This window comes from Colobus angolensis, unplaced genomic scaffold (assembly GCF_000951035.1).
Source record: "Colobus angolensis palliatus isolate OR3802 unplaced genomic scaffold, Cang.pa_1.0 Scaffold425, whole genome shotgun sequence".
Taxonomy (NCBI): Eukaryota; Metazoa; Chordata; class Mammalia; order Primates; family Cercopithecidae; genus Colobus; species Colobus angolensis.
In genome coordinates, this window is record NW_012117655.1 from 597,148 (window position 1) to 612,382 (window position 15,235).

A 15,235-nucleotide genomic window follows, 5' to 3' on the forward strand; every position below is an offset into this window, starting at 1 on the left:
GGGAGGGGTAAGTACCCCTTTATTTTGGCATAGTCATATCCTACCTGATATAACTGTTCCAAGCACCATACTTTGAAGGCAGCTTTGTCAAGCTGGAACCCAAGGAGGGTTGCCAGGGGAGTTGGGAGTCTTGGGAGTTGGAAGGGATTACTTGGTAGCTGCTCTAAGTATTTGAAGAGGTGTCAGAAGTTTTCTCCTTACTGGTAAGGAATTTACCTGTTTGTAGTGAGATGAATTGGACTCCGTTGTAGGTGGTATACTCACTACTCTAAGTGATCAAAGAAGCTGGAGAAGGGATTTGACCCTTCCTTTTTTTTTTTTTTGAGACGGAGTCTCGCTCTGTCGCCCAGGCCGGAGTGCAGTGGCGCGATCTCGGCTCACTGCAAACTCTGCCTCCCGGGTTCCCGCCATTCTCCCGCCTCAGCCTCCAAGTAGCTGGGACTACAGGCGCCGCCACCACACCCGGCTAATTTTTTGTATTTTTAGTAGAGATGGGGTTTCACCGTGGTAGCCAGGATGGTTTCGATCTCCTGACCTCTGATCCTTCCGCCTCGGCCTCCCAAAGTGCTGGGATTACAGGCGTGAGCCACCGCGCCCGGCCTTGACCCTTCCAAGTGTAGAGAGAAAGAGTGGTTGCCATGGGTGGTTCCTCAGGTCCCATCTGCCTCTGTCATCATATTTCTATGATTCTGTTTTTTCTCAGAAATAAACCTTTCCTCACGGGAGAGAGTGAATGCCAGTTGAGACCTCACTAATATAAAGACACGGCTGCTCACAAATGTTCCACTGTGAATCCCTCAGGAGTCCTGAAATTGGTGGTAGGATCTCCATTTTACAGGTGAGGTGACTGAGGTTGAGAATGAAGAAAGCCAGGCACCCGTGCAGTCTTACAAGGTATTGTAGCTAAAAGTGGAGTCTGGAGCCACATACGGGCTCTGCAGCTTTCTAGCTATGTGACCTTGGGTAACGTCTCAGTCTAGTCTCTGCAAAATGGAAATGATAGTACCTCATAGGGTTGTGAAGATTAACCAGTTTATAGGCAGCATATTGAACACAGCAGTATCTTAGCACAGAATGTGAGCTACATATGCTTCATGTATTTACTAGTACAATCATGATCAATGTCTGAACTAAGTTTAAGATACTATAGGCAAGCAAAACTAACTTCTCTTTCCCTTTCTCCTGTCTCCCAATGTAGATGCAACAACATTTTCCTCACTTCCTGGAAATGGCTCCGTTCTAGCATTTCAACATGATCCAGGAAGTAAGATTTCTTTACTGGAGAATACCAGATACATTCCCAATCTGTTGATCACATTTGGAGACCTGAATTTCCTAAACCCATCTTAAACTGATGGCAGAAAGCAGGTGTGTACTCAGGATGCAAAGTATGCTCTTTGACTGCTCATGTCAAGAAATGGACAAAATCAACCTTTTTGATCCAGATTTCAAGCTATATACTCTCCCAACTTTACAAACACACAAATTCAATATGTTTTTAGTCATTTTTAGTGTATTATGTCTAAGGTTTTGTATTTCTCAGGCTTAATCTGAATAACAACATTACCCAGGGGCCACTGTCTCCATAATCCACTCCCAAGTCTAGTATAAACTTAAACATAAAGCACATTCTCATCTTGCATTGAGGTCAGTTTGAGGGTAAAAATCCCAACAGGGGCATGTGATACTGAAGCACTATTGGGATGCTTTGTTGATGGGGCTTTTTTTTTTTTTTTCTCCCTGTCTTCCACAAATGTCTTGGTGACAGTGATGATTAAGTCAGAGCATCTCAAAGAGTCTGAGTGTTGAATCTTCCAAAGTGTTCGAATCTGTGGTAAGGGAAATGAAGCAAAAGGTAAGTTGAGGGTTGGACTGTGTACTGTTGGACTCTTGTTCTTAAGCAGTCCCTTGTGGGCATATCAGTTCCTGCCCCTGCACAGGCATGTGTACACACACTCACACGCACACAGACTCCTGGCTTTTGTTTTTTTCCTGGGTGAGAAACTGTTCTTTACACCTTGACTTGCTGATCTGTCTTCTACCAGGGATCCAGGAACATTACTAAGGGGCAACGGGACTTGGGGTGGGGGTAACAGACTGAGATTGAGGTGATTAGATTCTAGTCTCAGATGAGTCCCTAATAGGGTTTTGGACAAAATCTCCATTCTAAATTTCTTTTCTTAGCTCTATAAAGTCCACATGTAAGGTTTTTTGTCTGTTTGTTTGTTTTAGTTTGTTTGTTTGTTTTGAGATGGAGTTTCACTCTTGTTGCCCAGGCTGGAGTGCAATGGCACAATCTTGGCTCACCGCAACCTCCGCCTCCTGAGTTCAAGCGACTCTCCTGCCTCAGTCTCCCTAGTAGCTGGGATTATAGGTATGCGCCACCACTGCTGGCTAATTTTGTATTTTTAGTAGAGATGGGGTTTCTCCACGTTGGTCAGGCTGGTCTTGAACTCCTAATGTCAGGTGATCACCCGCCTCGACCTCCCAAAGTGCTGGGATTACAGGCATGAGCCGCCATGCTCGGGCCACATGTAAGTTTAACAAGGTTTTAGTTCTAAAGTTTCTAACTCACCGAGACCTAACTGATAAGGAACACTATTACTGTCATTATCACCAGCACCAGCATCATTACCCTTTCTCTGAACTGGTGGTTGACCTGTTTTGGGGAAGTGGTTGTGAAGATTAAATGAGTTAACATGACAAGTTTCAAACAGTGCATGGGCATGGCCTATAAAACAATCTATAAAGTGTTAGTGGTGATAAGAAAACATTGCTTACAGGGTTGTGAATTGTGATATGCCTCTTTGAAAACAATGCAACAGACATTTTAAGAGCCAAAACCAAATGGTTCTCAGACCAGAGATTCCACTTGTAGAAATCCCAGAAATATATAACTTTGGAAAACTCATACCAACATATTCATCACAGGATTATTGATGTAAATTTTAAAATGAGTGGCTAACAAGATCAAATAAATTAGATCATCTACTTGACTCCTTTGTAGCCACTAAAAGACTAATAGCAATGCAAAAAAAAAAAAAAAGAAGATATAAGCCTTCATGCCTTTGACATAACTACAATAATGTAGTTATGTAGTAGTATACAGTGATGAACACTGTAACATTGCTATAGATCCTGGAGTATGTGGGCTTTGGCCTTATGAGTCTTCCTTTTTCTTTCATAACTAACAGATGACACAGGTAGTCGAACACAACCAAAAGTGGGAACAGAAGACAATAAGGTTCTTTACTTTTTGTCAAGACCTGACTTGACTTTAATGATCAGTAACTAAGTGTCCACTCAGTAGTTCTTTCCTGGAATTAGTTGCCTTTAACTTTTGTTCTTAAAGTGTCTTCAGAAGAATACACTCCTAACAGAGATAAGCAACAGTGGTCTACATGATGCCACGGTTCATTGGGTCTTTTTTGGCAACACTCCAAAGTATTCTCAGTCCGAAGGCAGCCTCCACAATCAGTTGGTAGGAATGTGTTGTCTCTTGGCTAGTTCTAATAACAAACAAAGATAGTCTTATACCATCATAATCTCTATTCTTGCAGATCTTCGGAAAAAACAAACAAACAAACAAAAAACAACTGCTATTCACTCCAAAATGATGAAGGCAAGCTAACTGGAATGGAAAAGTAAGTGTTCTCGAGGTTTAGCAGTTTTATTCAAGATGTGTTGGGCCAGGTGTGGTGGCTCATGCCTGTAATCTCGGCACTTTGGGAGGCCGAGGTGAGAGGACTACTTGAGCCCAGGAATTCGAGACCAGCCTAGGCAATATGAAGAAACCCCATATCTACTAAGAATACACGTACATAAACATTAGCTGGGCATGGTGGCATGTACCTGTAGTCCCAGCTCCTTGGGAGGCCGAGGTGGGAGAATTGCTTGAACCCGGGAGGCAGAGGCTGCAGTGAGCCAAGATCATTCCACTGCACTTTAGCCCAGGTGATGGGAGTGAGACCCTGTCTCAAAACTGTTCATTTGAGTTATTTGTGGTTATTCCATTTGGGGGAGAAAATATATAGTTCTACTATAGTTCAAGTACCTGAAATAAAGGGAAAATATCCATAAAGTGTTAAAACTAGAGTGTCAAACAAGATCTTGATCAGTTTTCCCTTCCTTTGTAGTAAATGGGAGAAGAGCCTGGTAAAACACAATGAACTGTGGCCAGGGTCACTAATGTCTTGAAGAGTATGATAAAAAATATTCTCTCTGGCTGGGCACTGTGGCTCACTCCTGTAATCCCTGCACTTTGGGAGGCTGAGACAGGAGGATCTCCTGAGAACAGGAGTTCAAGACCAGCCTGGGCAACATAGCGAGACTGTCTCTACAAAAAATACAAAAAAGTTAGCCAAGCATGGTGGCACATGCCTGTTAGTCTCAGTTACTCAGGAGGCTGAGGCAGGAGAGGATCACTTGAGCCCAGGAGTTCAAGGCTACAGTGAGCTATGATTGTACCACTGTACTCCAGCCTGGATGACAGAGAGAGAGAGATGCTATCTCTTAAAAATAAACAAAAACACTCCCTGTGCTAAACCTGCAGCTTTTTTCCTACAGAGGTGAATTAAGAAATTACTTGGTGGAAAAGAATCCTGAATTTAAATAAGCTAAATTAATGAATGTAATAGTCTACAATATAGTTTCATAACTTTACTGTCTAATCTCAGAGTCTTTAAAAACAATGTAACATTTCTTTACCAAGTGGTGTTTAGATTGTTTTCTTCTCCTCCCTTTCAAACCATTCCTAGAAAAGACGCTGTGAATGTCAGGTATGCTTCCTGGCTACACTCAAGGTCTCAAGGAATAGATGTGCCTGATCCCCTGTCTTACCAGATAAGGGCCCTCACTGAGGATGCTTTAGGAACCCACAAGGTGGCGAAGAGGTGCCTCTTCCTTGAAGGTATGGATAGGTCTCTTGCTGCTGGTGGTCAATAGCATGTGCCACACTTGGATTAGGCATGATTCAATCAGGATCAAGTTGAACTAGGCAGAGTCCCCCGATGCTAGGCCACGTCATTTCCCATGGAGAGCAGACCCTTACTCAGTCTACATCATGGGAATGTTATGCTTGTCCCCCAACCCGAGGAAGAATTGGCTATTAATTCATCATGTATGTAATATATTGTATTGCATTTTACTATGGGTTAGGCATTGTTTGGGACACTAGGGATTCAATAGCAAACCTAAAAGGCAAATCCCTTCCCTCGTGTACTTCACAGTCTAATCAGGAGATAGACTGGATAAATTACAGAGTACCTGAGTTGATATGCTCTATGAAGAACAATCAGATAAAGGGGATAAATAGGGTTTTGTGTATGCACATGTATGTGATAATAGTCTTTAAAAGGTGGTGAAGGAAGGCCTCCTTGAGAAGATGATGAGGGAGAGCCATGTAGCCCTCAGGGGAAGAGGCTTCTGGATGGTGCTGAGGCCCTGTGGCAGGGTTGTGTGTGGTGTGTTCAAGGAACAGGTGGAGGCCAGCAACAGAGAGGAAGAGCAGCAGGGGAGCCTTTGGGACACTCTGGGAGACAGCATGGTAGAAGGGACTGGACAGTGAGACTGATCAGAACAGCCTATTTCTTCTGTCTTTAGATGTGAATGGGTGTGAGACAGGCCTAAAGCTCTGGTGATCCTCGCTGCCAAGAGGACTGAAGTCTATGCCCCCATGCAGCTTGGCATGCTGTGTGTGCATGCTCCCCGCCCAGGTATCGGTTGCTCAGGCACCCTGCCACTGGCTGTATTTACCAGCTGCTGGGATCTCCTGGAAGTCCTGTACCCTGAGCAGGTCAGGGTGGAGCTCTTATTCTGAAGACTTTGGCCACAAATACCAAAGAAAGCATTTTCCAAAGGAAAATGTTCTAGACAAAGTCCAGGAACTGTTCTAGAACTTGGAACATGTTGTGAGGTCATTTACTATGAGAATGTTCATTGTGCTGATTTTTCTTCTGCAACTTTGCCTTTGAAATACTTCCATAGGATGCTATTCCTGACTCTGATCAAAGTAGACGTGAGTAGGAATTAACTTGAGCATCCAGTTGTTTCCCCAAGGCTCCTTTGTGACCCTTGCTTTTGTCTTGCTTTTTTTCTTCTTATCGAAGATTATATTGGGCAGGGACTTGCACCGGAAAATCGATGTGAGCTCCTTGTGAGTGGGTCCAGTATAGAGCAGTTGGTAATGAATTAACGGATGCCCTTAGCCTTTTTAAGGACTTACTGCTGGTGGTGGTAATTCATTTGGTACAGTTACCTCTGAAATAATGTAACCTGCCTGTGCTGCCACAGGCAGATCAATAGACATGATTTTTATTTCCCATCTTGCTAACTTGCTGTGTGACCTTGGTGCTCAGGTCTTGCATATCCCTGTGAAACAAAGGATTAGACTAGATGTCGAAGGCTTTGTTTAGATCTTTGAATGTTAGATGCTGAAATCCCAGCAAAGATGCCATTTAGCACAATCTTTTTCCACTGGACTCTAAGGGCAGGTGGGTAATTTTGCCATGCTATTTGCAAGTTTTTTTCTTGAGGTGGGGGTTTCTTAGTTTGTATATGTCAAGAGAAGATTGAGTTTGTCATAAAATAGAAGCTCAATATATAGTAATTGAATTTCTTATGGCTAGAAATCTACATGTAACTGACTATTTAAAATATTTCATGTTTTTTTTTCTTTCCCTGCCCTCCCAAGTGTCCAGATAAGTCAGTGACAGGCGTTAAGTTGGAACAGGGTCTGTGAGTCAGTCATCTGGAGGTTGCAGTCATCTAGCTTCTGTGGATTTTGTTCTAAAGATAGTTTCTATTTCTTTGCATCCATATAAGCTATCTGACGGTAGAATACATTCTGAAATACAACTAGCCTTGTGCTTCTCTGGGTACATGGTCTCAAATGTAACAATCTTTTAAAAAATAAACAATTTTTGATATGCATAAAATGAAAAATATTTAATTATCAGCTCTCAGGCAATTTAGATTCAGCATCACAAAGGGATGTTAGGCGTTTTCCAAAGTTAACTCTGTGTGCATGCATAGGGTTGTTGAGGGAGCTATATAGCAAAAATAGGTGGCGAGCCCTTATATTAGCAGGTTCATTTGTTCCAAGTCTGGCTTTGGCTTTTAATCAAATGTTAACATTTGTTTATTCTCTCAAAAAATACTTACCTATGATGTGCCTGACAACATGCTAGGGATGGGTATAAGAGCATAAATCTCTGAAGGTACTTTCTAAAGCCCATTAGGAAAGGGAATGGGCTCTCGCCCTGTTACTTAGTTCTCGGCCTGTCACTTAGTTCGCTTTAAAAAAAATTCCTCTGTGTTTCAGGAGTTGGATTATCCCTTAACTACCTGGGCCTGCTGGTTGGAGTTGCTGTGCTTACTGCAATCTTGCATATGTTAGTTATTGGTCTTGTGTGACTCGTGACTAGAACGCACATGAAGAAGGCAGATTCTCTGGGTCAGAACACGACATTACAGGAGTGCCCACCTACAGCACCTACTTTTGACCTGAGGAATTTATTTTCTTTTCTTTCTTTCTTTTTTTTTTTTTTTTCCTGAGACACAATCTCACTCTGTTGCCAGGCTGGAGTGCAGTGGCACGATCTCGGCTCACTGCAACCTCCGCCTCCCAGGTTCAAGCGATTCACCTGCCTCAGCCTTCTGAGTAGCTGGGACTACAGGTGTGCAACACCACCTCTGGCTAATTTTTTGTATTTTTAGTAGAGATGGGGTTTTGCCATTTTGGCCAGGCTGGCCTAGAACTCCTGATGTCAGGTGATCTGCCTGCCAGGGCCTCCCAACGTGCTGGGATTCCAGGCATGAGTCAGTGTGCCTGGCCAACCTGAGGGACTTCTGTAAGCTCCCTCCCTTCACCCCCTGCCAACCTAAGCTGCATGCCAAGGTTCCAGATGGTGCTCAGGGCAAGAAGGTTCATCAGAGCTGGGAACCACAGGTGTGGAGGGAGCAACCAGAGGCTTGCTGCCTCCCTGATGCCTGTCTATAAAGCAGGGTGGGAGAGAGGACCACCTTGTCTCCTGTTGGAGGTGCCATCAAGTCACACAGATTCTCTGTGAACTTGGGAAGAAGCAGCTTGAGTCCCATCCTGTGCATCATCCTTGTTCTCCATGATGTAAATTATCTTGGGCTTCTGACTCTCTCCCTGGGAGAAGGCCTGTATGCTGTATATCCTGCATCAAGACCCAGCCTGTAGTCCCAACAATGGGCTGAGGTAGACCTCTGGTGACTCAGATACTCTAGTGATGAGTGTGGTCTGCAGGAGGTGCCCAGGGGAGCAGGAAGCACACGGCACCAACTTGGAAAGTTAATGAACGAGTTTAGTGATGGACACACAAGAAACTGTTAACATGTTTTAGAAAACTTACTTGGCCTCAGCACTTTTCTCTCCTTTTAGGCTGGGTGCGGGGTGAGACCTCCTTCTTTTTCCTTCACCCTCAGTTGTATTTGATTGGATTACAAGTTTGTATTTATTTTGTATTACAAGATCCTGTCTTCTGTTCTTTTTTTGGCCACTGTCTATGCCAGGCTGCTATTAGAGCCTGACAGCTTCACCCTAAATAAAAGAAACCCTTTTATGTGTAATTTAAAAAAATAAACAGAAAACCTCTAGATCTTTTTAAAATCTACTGGCAATGTTTGACTCCTTTACTTGTAAAAGTGGAGCTATTCCCATTCCTCTGTTTTAGGCCTACACTTGTCATTTTGTAGAGGAGACCATTGAAGAGGATGCTAGAGGTCTTAAATATGGTTCTCACCCACGGTTTGCTTGCTTTTATTAGACTGAGCTAAAGGGTGGGGGAATTCACATGCCATGAGAGAATAGATACTTGTATGTGCTTGTATCTCACGGAGGTAAGAGTGGGAGAGATTTGTAAAGTAGATCAAGAAGAAAAACTTCGAATTAGGCAGGGTGGGTCCTGAGTTTCTGGAAGCAGGGCCACATTCTCTGCAGTGCCAGGCATGGGCACTCTTTTACTTAAAGGAACTCTTCTACTTGAAGGAAAGCTTCAGGATGAGGGGTGCTTCTAAGCTGGCCTTAGGTTCTTGAGAGATGCAGAGCTAAATGGGATTGGCAGCCCTGATCTTGCTGCAGCAGCCTCCTGGCCCAGCTCCCACATCTTAACCTCCCTAGAGAGCAGCCTAGTCGGCAGAATGGAGCTGGGGGAGAGCCGGGTGGGGTGAGGTGCAGAGCCCTACTGAGAGGAAGGGAATGCAGTGTCTCCACAGACCCAGCCCTGGGGTGGGAGGAGCAGATTCCATGCCTGACTGGTGGAAAGCAGAGGCATCAGGCATGGGGTGCTTTTGTGTGAATCGTGGCTGTATGGAGCATGTACTGGTTCCCATGTTGAGCCCCAGCAAAGGTATGAGGCGAACAGTGTGCAGCTCTGTTCCCACTGCTCCCCAGAATGTGAAAGGTGGCACAACATAGCTGCGGTACAGGGTGGTAGGGCTGCCCACCAGGATGATCCAGAGAGGTGCTGGGCCATAGTCCCCAGGTCTGTTCTGTCACCAGGCCTTCCATCATACTATAGGTTTCGAAATCTTTAAGGTCCCTCTCTTAAAATGCAAATACTCCTGTGAGGTTTGAGGCTTTATTATCCTATATCCTAGACTTGCCTTTAATAAAACAAAAAACCCAGCTTTATTGAAGTCTAATTTGTATATCATAAAATCCATTTTGAGTTGTTCCACCATAACGATCCAACCTTAAAATGCTATCACTCCAAAGATACTTCTACTTGTAGCCATTCCCATTCCCACCCCGTCCCTGTCCCAGGCAACCACTAATCTTTCTGTCTGTAGGGATTTGCCTCTTGACATTTCATATAAATAACACAATATGTGGTCTTCTGTGTCTTCCTTCTTTCTCTTAGCGTAATGTTCTTGAGACTCCTCCATGTGGCAGCATAACAGTAATCTGTTCCTTTATATTGCTGAGTAATATTCCATTGCAAATACCATGTTTTCATTCACTGATGGTGGACATTTATTTCTAGGTTTGGGCTACTATGAATAATGCAGCTGTGAACATTCATAGCTTCTGTTCTTATATGCACATGTATTTGGAGTATGTGCTTATTTTGGGTAGATTACTTTAAAAAACTGGTTAGGCACAGTGGCTCATGCCTGTAATCCCAGCACTTTGGGAGGCTGACGCGGGTGGATCACCAGAGGTCAGGGTTTCGAGACCAGCCTGGCCAACATTGTGAAACCTCGTCTTTACTAAAAGTACAAAAATTAACTGGGTGTGGTGGTGGGTGCCTGTAATCCCAGCTACTTAGGAGGCTGAGGCAGGAGAATTGCTTGAACCTGAAAGGCAGAGGTTGCAGTGAGCCAAAATTGCACCACTGCACTCCAGCCTGGCCGACAGAGCAAGACTCCATCTCAAAAAACCAAACAAATACCAAACTATTTTCCAAATTAGTTGTACCATGTTACAATCCCGTCAGTAATATATGAAAATTATAGTTCTTCTACACTTTTGACATTTGTTATTGACTTATTATAGCCATCCTAGTGAGTATGAAATGGTATCTCATTGTGGTTTTAATTTTCATTGCCCTAATGCTAATAATTTTGTGCATTTTCATGTGCTTATTGACCACTTATATATCTTTGAAAAAATGTCCACTTGGCTGTTCCTTTTTAAAACCAGAGACAGACAGATGGTCAACTTCCCTGGGAGGTATAGAGGTTTGTCCAGTTCACTGTTTGATCCCAAGTGCTGAGTACAAGAGTCAGAGAGTAGAGGGTCATGGATTAGTGTCCTGTGGCTGCTGTAACAAATTGCCACAAACTTGGTGGCTGAAAGCAACACACATTTATTCTCTTTCAGTTCTGCAGATTAGAAGTCTGAAATCAGTTTCACTGGACCAAAATCAAGGGGTCAGCAGAGCATGCAGGGGCTCTACATTTCCTTGCCCTTTCTAGCTTCCAGAGCCGCAGTCTTTGCATTCTTTGGCTCTTGGCCTCTTACCCATCTTCAAAGCCTCTCTCTGCTTCCTTTGTAGTATGGCTTCGTCTGTCTTCTGTAGTAAAATCTTCCTCTGCCTCTCTTTTAGAAGGACCCTTGTGATTACATTTAAGACCCATCTGAATAATCCAGGATAATCTCCCCATCTCAAGGGCCTTTAGTCACACCAGCAAAGTCCGTTTTGCCATGTAGGATAATATTGACAGGTTCCAGGGGTTAGGACCTGGCTGTCCCTGGGGGCCATCATTCAGCCCACCCAGTCTGTAACCTGTCAAATGCACGCGGCCCCACCAGTTCATGGTTCCGTGTTGGCTGGTCTTGAGGAAGACATCAGGCTGAAGGAAGTCTTCTGGAGGCACAGGTAGGCCCTGGAGGGAGACCAGAGCCAGTCGTGCTAGAGACCTCTCACCTCTTTCTTTTGACTCATCTCCTTTCTAGAAACTATGATACGAGGCGTTTGATAGCACGTGTGAGCCAGGAGATGCTGAGGTAGCTAGCACTGTTACCAGGGTGGTGGGGGGACAGGACCAAAACTCGGGGCCTCGTGCCCAGGTCCTCCCGTCTTTGCCTTCTCCCAGCTCCCCTCCAGGCTAACCGCCTCCACGCAGGGGCCGCGGGCTGCCGCTGCCCTGAGAGCTCAGCCCCTTCCCGGGGCGGGCACCGCTTCCTGGCCTCTCTGCTCTCCCGAGGCGACAGCCACCCTGCGATCTCTCGCGCGGCCAGCAGGGGCCAGCATCCCCCGTGGAAAAGGTCACCGGACTGGGCGGGCCAAGAGTTAGGGCTCTGCAACCCCCTACCGCTGCCAAGCCCCTGCAGTGCAGGGCTGCCGCTTCGCCGTCCCAGCTCCGCAGCCGTTTGTGTCTTTCCACTTCTCCCCCGGCCCGCTGCGCTCTAGCTTTAGGGAAGGCCCAGACTGCCTTGGGCGTGGCAGCCAGGAGTGGACTGGTGCGGGCTGGGAGGCTGGCCGGGCTTCCTCCCCATCACCGGCCTGGAGAAGGGCTGGGCGCGGCGGGAAGGCCCCGGAGGGAGAGCTGGGCCCGGGTTGGTAACATGGTTAGGAATAGCGGCCTCAGGGGCAGGCAGACACGTCCGTTTCTTTGTGCACTGAAAGCTCCGAGAAGGACATCCTGATAGCAGTGAACTTCTAGATTTGGAATGAGCTTCTTACCGAGCGTCTCAGATTCCAAAGTGCATCTGATTCGGAAGTCCTCGTGGTTCCACCTTCGGAAGGTGGGGGTGAGGTGGGCTGCCTGGGTGCAGAGCGCTGAGCCAGGCTGGTGGGAACTCTTCAGCGTCCAGCACCTGTGGGGCGGCAGCAAGCTTTTGCTGCTAGGCTCTCTGAAGGAAGCCTCTGATTAAGGTCTTAGTTTAATTGGGTGCGCTCTCACTTTTATTTGTGGCCTGGCCTGAGCGGTTGCCTCCAGCAGCCTCAGCTACCCTCACTGCTTTGCCGCTGAACCCAGGAACGGCTATTCCGCTGCAAGGGAGCTAAGAGCTTCATTTGTTGCACTAACGTTTTCCTCGTGGCTTATTTCTCTAGCCTCAGAGAAATCAGAGATTAGAGCCCAGATCTGGGGTTAGAAAAAGACCTGGGTGTTAGGTCTGACTCTGCTACTAGCTGGGTGGCAGAAGATGGGGGAGCACTTCACTCCTTTCTACCTGTTTCCTCCCCTTGTTAAATGGGGAGGCTAACAGCACTTACTGCAGAGGGTGTTGTGAGGAATCACTCAGCAAATTCCTGTAAAGGGCCAAGGTTAGAACTCAAGGCTTTAAAAATCCCATCTCTTAGTCTGGGCAGATCCCAGGAAGGTGTCAAGTTGATGGGCATGGGTGTGGCGGTGAGGTGCGCCTGCTCCTGATGGAGCACGACAGGAAATGCAGCCTGGCCCAGCGGATGGAGCTATCTACAGCGCAGGTCCTCACAGGACCGGATCCTCATGCTCCCCTTGGCTCCAGCTCCGAGATTCTCAGCAGTTCATTCCACATGTAAGCACACATCCTCAGTTACTGTGGGAGCCAGACCACGTAGGTTCGATGTCAGCCCAAGATCCACCAGCCAGGAGGCTTTGGGAAAGTCACTTCACCTCTGCAGGGATTGATTCCCCCATCTGCAAAATGGGCAGAGCATGACCCATCTCAATGCATTGTGGTAACACATGGGATGCTGCTGAAGGGGACTCATTGCACTCTGCAACCTGGCTCTGGCGATTCAGACCATGAATGCTTGGATTTTGATAGTAAGGCCAGAAAATGTTTAAAGGAGAGAACCCAGGATAAGTTGAGCCTTCTGGTGAGGTTCTTGCTACTCCTGGACAGCATGCCCATCTCTGTAGCAACTCAGGGCAAGGCAGTGCTCTGGGGTTCCCAGACATCTGTGAGCATGACAGCTGGTCCAAAGCTGTCTTGGATGTGTTTGTCCTCTCTAATCAAAAGACTCCCTGGCGATGCCAAGATGGAACTCTGCAGACAGTTTGAGGAGAAACTAAATTCTGGTTTTGAAGTAAACTTGGCCTCAGTCTTTAAGGCAGATTCACAATCTATTATGAATAAAGCTGCTAGGAACATTTGTGTACGACTTCATATGGACATATGTTTTCACTTCTCTTGGATAAATATCCAGGAGTATAATTTTTGGGTCATGTGGTTTCCTCGCGTGTAGAATTTCTGACTGAAAATTGTAAGATAGTTGGATAATTGTTCCCTGGAGGGAGACATTTCAGATATGACAGGGAGAATGCCACAGGTATTGGGAGTCAGGGGTGGTTTTCGTGAATATCAAGTAGCATTTCTGTGGTGGGGGGGGTCTGCCTTCCACCTTGACTCAGCTCTTGAGGGCAGCAGCTGCAGCTGCAAAGAGGCAGGCCTTGTTGTGACCCTTAGGGGCCCCTTACTGTACGTCACTGAAATCCACATCACTTGTTTCTTCGGAATGTCCTGATTGTCAGCGTGGTTCAAGGAATAGTTGAGGCCTTTGTCATCAGGTTGGCTTGGGTCATGGAGGCTTGGGTCATGGAGGCTTGCTGCTCAGGCAGGGGCCATGTTTCTGACCTCCTGACCAAGTTTCGTGACCAGTGGATTTGATAGAGCATCAGAATTCTCATTAACTCACTTTCCAGGCAGTCACAACAAGGGATTTTATAAGAAGCTTAACCAGGGCTAATGCTTTTAATCACTACAAACTAACTTATTTTACACACTGACCGCCTTATACGCTTATTTTACAAAACAAAATGTAATACTTCATTTTCATGTAGTCTGCATAAGCTCCTAACCTGAGAGAAAGAGAATGCATACAATCAACCCAAATGCCATTGTATATTGTTTAGAAATATTGTTTTGCTATAATCATTTTTAAATGCATTTATATTTATTCTGTAAAAATAGAGATGGGGACTTGCTATGCTGCCCAGGCTGGAGTATGGCTGCTATTCACAGGTGTGATCATAGCACACTGTGGCCTCGAACTCCTGGACTCGGCTGATCCTCCCACCTCGGCCTCAAGTAGCTGGGACTACAGGTGGGCACCACCATGCCTCACTTATAATCATTTTTGAATACTAGATTTTTCTCAGGTCCTGATGAAATGGTGTTCCTTATGCAAGCAAAGTAAGGGGAACATTTCATAAAACCAGAAAATAATGAAAATAGGGGAGAATGGGGCTCATGCCTGCTACTGTGAGTAACTGAATAAGTAAGCCTCTGTCTTCTACATCAGCCTGTAGATAGTTACATATAATTAATCAGGCCAAGGTACTGTTTACTCTGGTCTCAGGAAAAGCATCTAACAGCCCTGCCGTGATCTTATTTAATCCTCACAACAAACCAATTGGTAGGACACATTTTATAGATGACGGAGTTGAGGCTCCATGAGTAAATCAGTTTTCCCTCCTGCCTTGGCTGCAGTTGAGTAGCTGAGATGAGCCATCGTAGGGAGCCATGGAGCGCCATGCCCACCCGAGCGTGGCTGCTGGGTCTTTGTTTCAGTCACTGAGTTTCTAGTTTTCTTTCTGCCACGGTGCTCCCAAGTTTTTGTCATAAATGTCTCAGGGCCATTAGTTACTCTCACCCAACAAACCTTTTACTCCCTCTTTAAAATTCCACATTTCACCATTATGTTCCCTCTCCTGGGAGCCAGTTATCAGGGCTGGGCATCCCCCTGAATAGTTAACCATATTTGTATTTTTAAAAAAAATTTTATCCACTGTATGCATAAGAGATTGCTCAGAGGCTATCAGATAAACTTAAGAA